General features: G+C 40.6%; 1 protein-coding gene across 2 annotated transcripts in view; it reads left to right on the forward strand.

The window, feature by feature from the left end:
* DTNB (dystrobrevin beta) overlaps positions 1-12,350 on the forward strand; it is a gene marked incomplete at its 3' end in the record, with an annotated part of 122,573 nt that overhangs the window by 45,051 nt on the left and 65,172 nt on the right. The window lies entirely within an intron of this gene.

The raw sequence follows: 12,350 nt of genomic DNA on the forward strand, positions 1-12,350 counted from the left end.
TAGTCCTGCTTCTTCCAGATTGCCTTGCTGAGGGTTGTCAACTTAGAATCACAGTGACAAGGAAAATTATTCCATATAAGTTCCTTCTAAGGACTGGTTAAATGCCAGAGTGACTCACTGTCCTAGGGCATGTCACATAGTAAGTGTTATAAAATTATGGAGAATCACAACATTGAGACATGTTGTTTGGTCAAATTATAGGTCCCTTAGTGTAGCTGTTCTCTAGCCAGAGAAGTATAGCTAAGCTGTGAATTTGATTATGAGGCTTTCTATTGGACCTGAAAACTGACCTTTCTTTTCTCTGTAATAGTAAATGCCCCTTGACTCTAGTCTTATTTTCTTCTCGTTATGTTTAGGACACTATTTTATTTTTTTTCAGTGCAGAACATTGTGTTTATACCATATCACCCTGGATGAAAACTATTTGAATGTACTCCAAATTAAAACAGAAATGATTTGCTGTATTTGTATTCATGGAGAATGAAGTTGGTGTTATAAGAAACAAAAAGAAATCATAAATAATGGAATAACAAAAGTTAATGTTTATATTCCAGGAAGCAAGAGTTTAAATTTTTGATTTCTGCTATATTGTTGATCATCCGGTTTGGATGGGTGAATTATTTCTGCTTCATTTTTTCTCTCCATAGACCTATTTTGATTTCATACATTTGTAAAATGTTATTCATTACACTTTATAATATTGAAGACTTTGTGAATTAATTGTAAAAGTCTGCAGGTGTCACAGCCAAACCGCAGTGTAGGCACTCAATAAATTCACATTTTTATTTTATTTATTTATTTATTTATTTATTTATTTAAAGATTTTATTTATTTATCTGACAGAGACACAGCGAGAGAGGGAACACAAGTAAGGGGAGTATGAGAGGGAGAAGCAGGCTTCCCACTGAGTAGGGAGCCTGATGCAGGGTTCGATCCCAGCACCCTGAGATATGATCTGAGCCAAAGATAGATGCTTAAGCAACTGAGCCAACCAGGCACCCCAGGAAATTTGAAATTTTAAAACAAAAGTCCACATGAGACATAAGTTCTAGAGCTTGAATGTCATTTTTTTAGTAATTTAGACTAGTGAATCCCTAAGGTTAATTTTATACTGTTCAAGGAATGAGTCTTTTGATCCAAAGACCTTAGTAAAAATGGTTATTCTGTGGTGAATAAGCAGCACCTTATCATGACACTAATTCACTGAGTAAATCACTTCAGGGTTGTACAACACAGATCAATCCAATAAACAATTTTTTTTTTTACTAAATCAGAGATAAAAGTCATCTTACTGTTTAAAAAATCTTACTGTTTAAAAAAAAAGTCATCTTCCTGTTTAAAAGAGATTATAAACTTTGATTCCATGCTCATGTCAAGTAAGTTAAATACTATGGCTAAGGAAGGAAGGAAAAGGAAGAGCAAAGAGAGAGTAAGAGACAACAGGAAGACCAAACTTAGGAGCCGAAGGTGCAGAGGAGTCCTGGGACGTGGTCACAGACACCTGGACACATCCAGATAGAGACAAAGGAAAAGAATAAGCAAACAGTAAGTTATATGAAGACGAGTCAGGAGAGCAGCACACTATAGAGAACTAGGGGGAAAACAAAACAAAACAAAACTGAAAAAAGATGAGTGAGTTAAGAAGAGGAAGGACAGTAGTATGTCAGTGGCGAATTTGGTAATTCTCATGTCATATGCTATTGAAAACTTTGGCCACTGGCATCAGAATCAATCTTCACATCATTGCTAACCTTGAACTCTTATATATATGATATATATGATAACATCTTATTTGTTCTTCAGTAATTTGAAATTGGCTTTCACGTACTGGTAAAATGAAAGGATCTGGTTATTGGAATTTTATTTTTGAAAATTGTAGCATTTTGTTTTGAAACATTTCAATTTTAGTATATGTGCTGCTGAAGTGAGCACTTGTTTTGAAACATTTCAAATATTAGTCTATTCATTGGCCTCTTTATTAGGCTCAAGAGTCCCTTTGATATGTAGAGTATCTAGTTATTGATTTTAATTAGTCTTCTTGGGATTTTGTATTTCATAATTCTTTTTTTTTTTTAAGATTTTATTTATTTATTTGACAGAGATTACAAGTAGGCAGAGAGGCAGGCAGAGAGAGAGGAGGAAGCAGGCTTCCCGCTGAGCACAGAGCCTGATGCGGGGCTCGATCCCAGGACTCTGGGATCATGACCTGAGCCGAAGGCAGAGGCTTAACCCACTGAGCCACCCCGACGCCCTCTATTTCATAATTCTTGAGTTAAAGTTTGAATGCAACAATTATTTAATTATTCTTAAGTCCCCTAACCTCTAAATTCATAGTCAAATTTTTAGCCAGGTTGTTTCCTGGTTATTATGGATTATAAGACTATAAAACTACGGTGAGAAACAAATAGGATCTAGACTTTCTCCCTCAAGTATGTATTTCATTAGGAATTAACTTATTTTAATGCCAAGGATTTAAAATATTTTACATTTGACAATTAAAAACACAGAGAACGATACTGTTGGCCTCTCTGTGGAGGACATCAGTAAAAGCTGTGAAGAATAGTCAAAACATCTGGTAGCCTCATTTCCTTCTTGCTGGGCCCCCAGCATGACAGGATCGGTAGTCATGTGATCTGGTCGGAAGGTGCGACAGGCAATGCTATGATCAACTGTTTCTTCTTCTTCTTTTTAAAAAACATTTTATTTATTTGACAGATCACAAGTAGGCAGAGAGAGAGAGAGAGAGAGAGAGAGAGAGAGAGGAGGAAGCAGGCTCGCTGCTGAGCAGAGAGCCCGATGCGGGGCTCCATCCCAGGACCCTGGGATCATGACCTGAGCCAAAGGCAGAGGCTTTAACGCACTGAGCCACCCAGGCACCCCTGTTTCTTCTTCTTTTAAGAAGAAGGATATCGGAACTCCCAGCATGAGGGACTGGAAATCTCCTTACCCTTCCCCAGTCCAGTCAATTTCATTGTTCAGGGCTTGTGATTCACAGACTCCCTTTCCACCCCCGACGTCTGTGTAGCGTCGGTGTCTTTCTTGCCGGCAGTAGGGAACCTGCCCTCGTGGGCTGCTGCGGCCACAGGAAGAGGGGCTGCCGTTGCTGAGGGGCCTGGAGGCGGGCCAGCCCTCCGTCTTGCCGGCGTCAGAGCTCTGGCTTCGGTTCTTCTCTTCGTAGCGGGCGCGGTTTTGTCCCCCCTCTTCTACCAGCTTCGTCCTTTTGCTACTTCGGAAACGCCCGCTGTCGGCGGCGACCCGCGGCCCCTTTCCGGTGGAGGTACCGGAGAGAGCCGGCTCCTCTCATCACCGGACTGAGGCGTCCGAGCCTCCCTCCAGAAATGTGCGTTTGGGCGACGCGTGTGTGGACCTTATGCTTTTGAGCTCAAACGGATCAGGGTTTGTGTCTCTGGGGCAGAGGGTGATTGAATTCTAGCCTCACGGCTTGTTGCCTCACGGTGGGGTGGTCGGGGTGGCTGTGAGGGAGACGGTCGCGTGTCCTCCTTGGAACTCTTTGCAGTGTGTCACCAACCTGTGGCTCCCTTTCCTGTCAGATGGGCCCCGCTCTTAACCCAGCTCCCAGGATCTGAAACCTGTAAGACTCACTTAGACCCTTCCTTCTTCCTCCTGCTTCCTCCTCACATCCATGCCAGTTACCAAGGTCTGTCACCTCTAAGTCTTGAATCTCAGATTCCTGGTGCATCTCTCCGGCCCCACGGCTACTGCCCAGCCCGTCCTCTTCTGCCTGAGCTGCTGGTTTGGCCTCTAACCGATCTTTCGGCTTGTGCTTTCTTCCCCCACCTGTTCTTAGGAATAATAAACATCGTGAGCTGCGCTGTCTAACCTGGGAACTTGAACATGAGCAGTAACTTACCTCTGTCTCTCTTGTCCCATCCCACTGACCAACACGTAACCGAGATGAACCAAATTCTGATTTTGTGTTAGCATGTTCTTGCTTCTTAAAGAATAGTTTTTTCCACATAGAGAGACATTAGCACAGTTTTGTTTAATTGTAATTATTTTTGCTAATTGTGAAAAGAAAGTCATGCTGTCTGTATTATTACTTGACTTTCTTTATGTGATAATAGCTTTTCCAGATTTGTTCATGCTGCATGCAGCTGTAGTTCGGTTATTTTCACTGTTGCATAACGCTCTGTTGTGTTACTGTATGTTCTGTGTTCTCCGGGTTCTGGTTCTGCGAAACAACACTGTCTGGCATGTTCTCATATGTGTGTCCTGGTACATGCGTATGGGTGTTTGAAACTGCTCTCTTGATCCTAACCTGAGGAATGCAGTTGCTCATTGGTGGGGGAGGTGCATGAGATTCAGCTTTAGAGGACAGTGTCATATTATTTGAACAAACTGTACCGATGCCTGAGAGATCCTTTCGATCCACATTGTTTCTGTAAGCCTTACAGTTGTCAGACTTTCCGGTTTTTGCTAAGTGACATCTCACTGTTGTTTGATTTGCATTTTCTTGCTTCTCCAGCATGTCTTTGTGTGTACCTTGGCCAAATTAATTAACTTCTGTGAAGTGCCTGTGCGTGTCTTTTGCGTGTGTTTCTTCTTCCTGTGGTGGTTATAGGGGCTCTTTAGAGCCTCCAGGTAGCAGCCCTTTCTTGCTTATCTGTGTTGCACATATCTTCTCTTTGTAGCTTGACTTTTTACTTTTCTTTTTTAGGATATCTCTTTCATAAAATGTTTACTTTTTAAAGTTATTTTAATTTTTGATTTTTATTTTTGGGGGGACGGTGGGGTCGGGCAGGGGGAGAGACAGCGAATCGTAAGCAGGCTGCACACTCAGCGCAGAGCCCGATGTGGGGCTTGATCTCATGACCATGAGATTATGACCTGACATGAATTCAAGAGTCAGGCGCTTAACCAACTGTGCCACCCAGGTATCTCTCTTAAAATGTTTTCTAATGAGAAACTTTAAATACATACAAACATAGAAAGACTGTTATAATAAAACTCAAGGCATCTATCACTCAGCTTCGGTAATTACAGTACCTCGTCGGTCTTATTTCATCTGTGTCCCCAGGCTCATCCCCTTTCCTTGGCTTCTTTTGAAACAAACTCAAGTGTCATTATTTCATGTGCAAATATTCTAATAGACACATTCTGTTATAATGTGCACAGATTCTGTTTTATAATACTATTCCCCCCCACCCCAGGTTTTTGCTCTAAGAAATGATAGTGCTTGGAATGTAGTGAAATTAGACTTTAAATGGAACAAACCTATAAAAAATCTTACATCTAATGAAACTAAGTTTGGATAAAATCTTCAAAAGACATCATTGTTGAACATGTCAGTGGAAGGCGCGAGGTTATTGTTTATCATCTAAAATAACACTTAGTATAAAACACTGTTGCTACTTTGAACAATCTAAAGATTTCTTTGGTGTAAAGAGTTTTATGTGTATAATTTATGATGGGTCAATATGGAAAAATTTGCTGTGTAGTTTGGAAATATGGCTAAGAACTGTTTTTGAATCTTGCTTTAGCAACTTAATTTGGGTATATTTAAAAGTTCTGTAAGTTTCCCTTAATACTAAATGCTAAAAACAAAACTGTATACAAGAAGCAAAACTAAACAATTTCATTTTAAATAAGTGATTGTACTGCTTAAATTCTGAATACGCCCAGCTAGCATATTATGGAATGGACGTTGCTAAAGAAAGAATATTAGGTAACAGTCTTCCTCATTAGTGATTTTTAAACAAAACTATAATATCCTGGGAGGCACAAATACTTCCTGTATTTATGTACAGTATTTGCTCTTATCTCTGCTCGTAGTGAAGTACAAGTAGGAGACAGTCGGGCTGAGAAGGGAGAGCTGGACACCCGCAGCAGCAGCGCGTCTCGCTCTTACAAGCATGGAAGCGCAGCTCTTTTAGGAAATTTCCAGGGACTGGTGGGGAATGAGGTGTACGGGTTTGGATGTTTTAAAAAGGTGAAGTCCTAAGGGGAAAACTAGTGTAAAATGGAGAGGAAACAGCCACCGGGGTGGAAGAGGAGGAGGGCAGCCCCTTGCCTACTCGCATCCCCTACGCCACCGTGGGGCTGTCCTGTGGTGTCTTGTGATGTCACCACCATAGTCCCAGGACTGGGTGGCAGGATTATTCAGGGACCAAAACTGAGTGAACTTGAAGTTCACTTATTACTCTTCCCATCACTTACTCTTTATTTTGTAGTTTTTCTTTCAAGAGAAGTCATGCATTCATGCTAATTTTCAAAGAATCTTCTTGATTTCAGGATTGCAGACCTGCAAAAGGGCTTCACCATTAGTTACTATTTCAGAGAAAAAAATTCTTTTTGCTTACTATTTTGGCCTTATCTTACTGTTTCCTTTTAACACTTTTTTTTTTTTTTTTAAAGAAAAGGCAAGAAAGGGCACACTTTTTCTGAGTGTGACTTTTTCCTTGCCTTTGTTTCTCTCTGAAAGTGAGGAGAGAGGTACTAACAGAGACTTCTTTGGTCCATTTAGTACCTCCAAATTAATCTGATTAAGACACTATTTTCATCATGTAACTTCCCACCTCAAGAACCTTCTAAAACTCCCTGTGGTTTTTGAATGAGATTCCTACTCCTCACTTCTAATGCCATCAGTCCTTAATTCCCTGCTCATACCAAGCTCTAAATAAGCTACTTGAGGCACTTTTCAATTTTTCCAACATGACATACTCATTTCTCCCTCTAAGCATACACACACAGCCAACCCCCACCCCACTCGAGTTTTTACCTACTGTGTAGCCTTAAAATCACCAACCCCATTTTCATTCCTTAGATGACATACAGCATTCATCTGTATCATTATTTTGACCTTAAATTATAAAATGCTCTGAACTGCTTCATAAGTGTAGAAATAAGATAGAAATTAGAGGGACGCCTGGGTGGCTTGGTTGGTTGGGCAGCTGCCTTCGGCTCGGGTCATGATCCCGGAGTCCTGGGATCGAGTCCCACATCAGGCTCCTTACTCGGCAGGGAGCCTGCTTCTCCCTCTGCCTCTGCCTGCCTCTCTGTCTGCCTGTGCTCACTCTCTCTGACAAATAAATAAAATCTTAAAAAAAAAAAAAAAGATAGAAATTAGAGCAGAGATTCTTATTGTTTATTATGTTATTCTTATGTTTCTTTGATTCCTCAATAAACACAACGCTAAATTCTTAATAAGTATTTGTAAGGTCGAAATGAAAATTAGCAGGCACTCTGATTGTGATAAAATTGAATAATATTCTAAGTTGATTTTACTTGATTAAGCTGTTTGACATTTGCCAAATGGATGCTTGATTTGCAGTTGATTATTGCATAATCCATTCACTGTGAAGCTTTGTAAATTAAGATTAATTGGAAAAATATGAGTTTCTGAGCATCAAAGAGAAATGCTCTTACTACTTTTAACTACATGTGATAATTGAACTGGTAACAGTGTTTCTAACGTAGAAGTCCCTTTTTGTGCGCGAAGTACTAATTTATGGTTGGCAGCATCCACAATTGTTTAAGATGTAGAAACAGCTTGTTTTCTTAAGTAAAAAATGCTTCCCTTGTCTTGTTTTCGAAAGTATTAATTTAAATAGCAAGTTCTTATTAGATAGTGCAAAGCTGTAAACACCATCCAGATCAGGTTAGCTCAAATATTTTAAAAAATAGGCAGAATTTGAGACTTCGTGAAACTGAAATGAGCAAACGCCCGTCCAGAGGGCACAGGTGAGGACTGTAGAGGTTCTGAAGGTACCTGCATGTTAAAACACAGCAATGTTTATTCAGGGTGACTCACTGTCTGCTTAGCTTGGCACAGAGCTAATCATGGTGTTTTCTCAGTATTGGATAAGAAGAACTCTTTTTAGAAGTCATGTGCATGGTTTATTGTCAGACCGTAAAATGATAGGTCTATAGAAGTGAATCATGCAGGGAGGTCTGAGAAAGAGAAGCGTGATGTTTCTTTTTGAGGGAGGGTGCTCCCTGGAGAGACCGCTTGGGTGGGGTTAAAATAACAAGTTTCCTCTCTCCCATCATCCTCAACAAATACTACCTGTTTGTCCTTTCATTTTAGTATCTTTATGTAAGGGTTAATATTCACTGTTGTGTTACTTATTAAATATTGACCTACTAATCAACTCTGCGGCTATCATGGGCCAGATTTTAAGTTGAGCCACATTTTTTTTTTTTTTAATGATAAAACCTGGTTAAATATCTTTTCTGCATTCTGTTTGCAGAGAACTGATTCTGGGATGAACTTGGACTTTACATTGAAAGGAGTGAAAACACAGATGTTGATGAGGTTATACATGCCACAGCCAGGGGCAGTTAACTCTTCAGTTTTAAATGTAACTTGACCAGTGTATACAGATTAAATTCAGATGTCTGGTGGGAAGGATCGAGAATGAGTTTTTCCAAGAAGAAAGAATCAATTAGATAAAGGATGTAATCACAGGGTATTAGGCTGCTAAGTGGCTGTAGTCCTTCTCTACTGCCTCTAATTGCAGAGCAAGAATGCAGGAATGCTAATGCAACACTAGGAAAACACAGTAAAAGGGACACTTTCCCTTTGCTTTGTCTGGGGGCAGCTATGGGAAGTTTTATTCAGGCTTAAAGTCGACAGAGAAGCCTCAGTGCCAAGAAAAGCATTCAGAGCAAAGGAAAAAATGCTGACGTGCGGCTTACAAAGCAAACAGTTGAGAGGAAGGAGCTAAGACTTTTTCTGTTTGAAGAGAAAAATATAAATACTGTGATTTCAGGAAGAATTCTGAGAAGACCCCTCACTAATTTTATTAGGTGATTATATTTTATATAAGAATCTTTAATAAGTACTTAGAGTTTCTTTAACTATACCATTTATTAATTTGCTTATATTAGTATTTCCTTTTGAAAGGTGAATAAACCTTTTGATGGTTGAAACTCTGAACCTAAAGTTGTAAATGATGGTAAGCATTTGTAAGTGGGGAAGGTGAGTTCATCATTCAGACCTGAACCCACTGCCTCATTTTGGGGGTGCACAGTTATGTACTTCTAGACAGATGTACTTCTAGACAGATTCTTGAGTGCAAGGGCTCAGTAAACATCATTCCTGCATCTTTCTGTCTTCAGGTCCTCATGATCCTTAATCTTAATGCCTCTCCTTTCTCCTTACTTGAAACACCCTAACCGTGCCTCTCTTTATCCCGTTGAGTTATCCATTGACATGTGCATACATAGCCCCTCACCCTCCATAAAATATGCATTGCTAAGCACACATATGTTTGCACACCCCAAAAATACATGCAGTCAGAGAGAAGATTCATGGTGCAGTGGGTGGGAGATCACGTGTGGAGATTGCTGTGTGGCTCTTGTGAATGAAAAAATGGTTGGAAAGTAGATCTGAGAGATGATGAGTTGAGGAACCACACATTACCGATAAGAATTAGTTGAGGGGTGATGCACTCTTCTGTTAATACACTGTGGACTGCTTGATCTGAGACCAGCCATAAAGACTATTTTTTAAGATTTTATTTATTTATGACAGAGAGTTAGTGAGAGAGGGAACGCAAGCATGGGGGAGCTGGAGAGGGAGAAGCAGCTTCCCTGCTGAGCAGGGAGCCCAATATGGGCTTGATCCCAGGACTCTGGGATCAAGACGCTTAAGTACTGAGCCACCCGGGAGCCCCGAGAGTATTAATAATCCTAATGAGTGGAAAAGGATACCAGTGCTGATTCAGGTCAGTTGAGAAGGATAACAATATCGAAACGAATATTTGCATTTGGGCTGAGTTAAAGAACATTTGAGGAAGGGATGAGAAGTGTTGTAAATATTAATGTTTCTAAAGCATTTTGAAGATTAGGAAAAAAGTGTTATTATAATAATTTTCAGAAGTAAAGAGTGTCATAGTACCCAGTACGCCCTGGCATGTGGCATGTATCAATGGGGACTGTGGGTTAAATCTTCAGTAACAGAGTTGAGTTTGCCCTGATTCTCTAGCCAGAATGCTGGGCTCCGCCACGCTCTCCTGTTCGCAGGAATGGCATCAGGTTCTTCTTCGTAGCACGAATAGGTACCATTTTTGTCTTTGAAGGAAGAATAGGAGATTTGGAGCTAGAAAGAGCATGAGCTGTAATGGTGGGTGTTTTTCAAGGAGGAGTTTGTGTCTGTCCAGTTCATTTAAGTTGTAAATTTATGGACTTTATAACATTTCCTCATTTCTGTCATGTTTGTTGAATGCATGGTTAGCAACCCTTCTTTCATTCCTGATATTGGTAATTTGTGTCTTCTCTTTTTCTTAGTCGGTCTGGCTAGAGATATATCAATATTATTCATTTATTCAAAGAACCAGCTTTTGGTTTCATTAATTTTTCTCTGTTGTTTTTCTGTTTTTAATTTCACTGATTTCTGCTCTTAAGCATATTATTTTTTTCTTCTGCTTGTTTTGGATTTAATTTGCTGTTCTTTTTCTAGTGTTCCTAAGATTATTGACTTGAGAACCATCTCTTCTAGCATAAGCCCATTTAATACTTAAAAAGTGAGAAGTGCCCACACTGCCTTGCTTTCCTTTGGCTGCCTTCTTTCCATCCTGGACACAACCAGTGTTATTTTTTTCGACATCCTTTTCATAGAATGCTAGATAGCATTAGAGCAATCATTTTGTTCCATGCTTTGCCTTTTTTTTTTTTAATTTAGTAATCTATCTTGCATATAAATCTTTATCTTTCACTATTATTTTTCATTCTTTTTATGATAGCATAAATAGCCCGTCTTCTTTCAGTGGGCATTTAAGGATAGGGCCTGGGTCTTGGTATTTTTAATATTTTTGTTCTTTTTATGCATTTTATTATGAAAAATTATATGCATGCAGTTTATATATCTTAAATGTCTTTTAACCTGTGGGTTTCCCTTCATTTTCCACCTTAAACCATTAGCTGTGTCCAGTAATGGTAACCTTCACTTTCCAGGATTCATTTTTTAAAGTTTTTTTTTTTTTTTAAGATTTGATTTATTTATTTGACAGAGAGAGAGAGATCACAAGTAGGCAGAGAGGCAGGCAGAGGAGCGGGGGAAGCAGGCTTCCCGCTGAGTACAGAGCCTGATGTGGGGCTCGATCCCAGGACTCTGGGATCATGACCTGAGCTGAAATGGTAACCTTCACTTTCCAGGATTCATTTTTTAAACAGTTTTTTAAAAAATATTTTATTTATTTATTTAACAGAGAGAGAGATCCCAAGTAGGCAGAGAGGCAGACAGAGAGAGAGGGGGAAGCAGGCTTCCCGCTGAGCAGAGAGCTTGATGCAGAGCTCGATCCCAGGACTCTGGGATCATGACCTGAGCTGAAGGCAGAGGCTTTAACCCACTGAGCCACCCAGGCTCCCCTTTTTTAAACAGTTTTTATTGGGAATTAGGAGATGCTTACAGAAGGAGACCTAAAATGAAGCATAGTGTGACATGTCACCTTGGAGCCCATGCCGCATGTACGCACTCTGGTGGGTGGGGGAACAGGGTACTCTCAGACCCGGGAGCCCCTGGTGTGTTCCTTTCTGTTACCGCTTTCCTTTCTCCCAGAGGTCATTGGTAGCCTGATTTTTACGGAAACCTCTTCTAAGATTATTTTTTACTTTCTTCTGGATATTTTCACATCATGAAATCAGTGTGTACAAAAAAACGTTAGAGCAAGTTTATCTTAAAAAATGTCCTTCGCTCTGGATCAAGGCTTCATCTACTGTTGGTGCGCTTCATCTTCGTTCTTGCCCTGCTGGTCATCAGGCTTGCCTCCTTGCACTCTGGGCTTCAGGAATGTTCTCTCTGTTGCTTCATCTTTCTGGGCTGCTTTACGTCAGGATAGAAACCGCATCCATCAAGATTCTTAGCTGTAGGCAATAGAAGCCACCTCTGGCTAATCTGTTAAATGGATCTGTGTGACCCGCAGACTCTCTGAGAAGGTTGGGGAAGTGGGCTTGATGATCACACTGCCAAGCAAAATATACCTCACAGTTGTGTCACAAAACGGGTCTCACGGAGACATGTCTGCTGCCTGTGCTCTAAATGCCACGGCCGCTGGACTGCGGCGCTGCTGGGGGAGTCCGTCTCGGCCGCCTCCGGAAGCTTCACGGAAGCTGGATGGTGTGGCCGGGGTGGTCCAGCTTCTAAAAGCCAATCATTTTCTGTTTGGTCTCAAGTGGGTGCATCTTACCAGTGGAGCTTGTGGCATGTGCTCATGTCTTAGTGTTGAAGAAAATGGGAAGGCAGACAGGTGAGGTTTTCTTTTCTTCCTCCTTCACACTCTGGTGGTGGGACGTGTATCGGACTCAGAAGATCGGGCATGCTTAAATACAGACTTAGGATTTAGATGGTTGGTGACCAAAAAGAAATGTCCACCGTTAAAGTTCTGTAT

Source organism: Martes martes, assembly GCF_963455335.1.
Source record: "Martes martes genome assembly, chromosome: 9".
NCBI lineage: Eukaryota > Metazoa > Chordata > Mammalia > Carnivora > Mustelidae > Martes > Martes martes.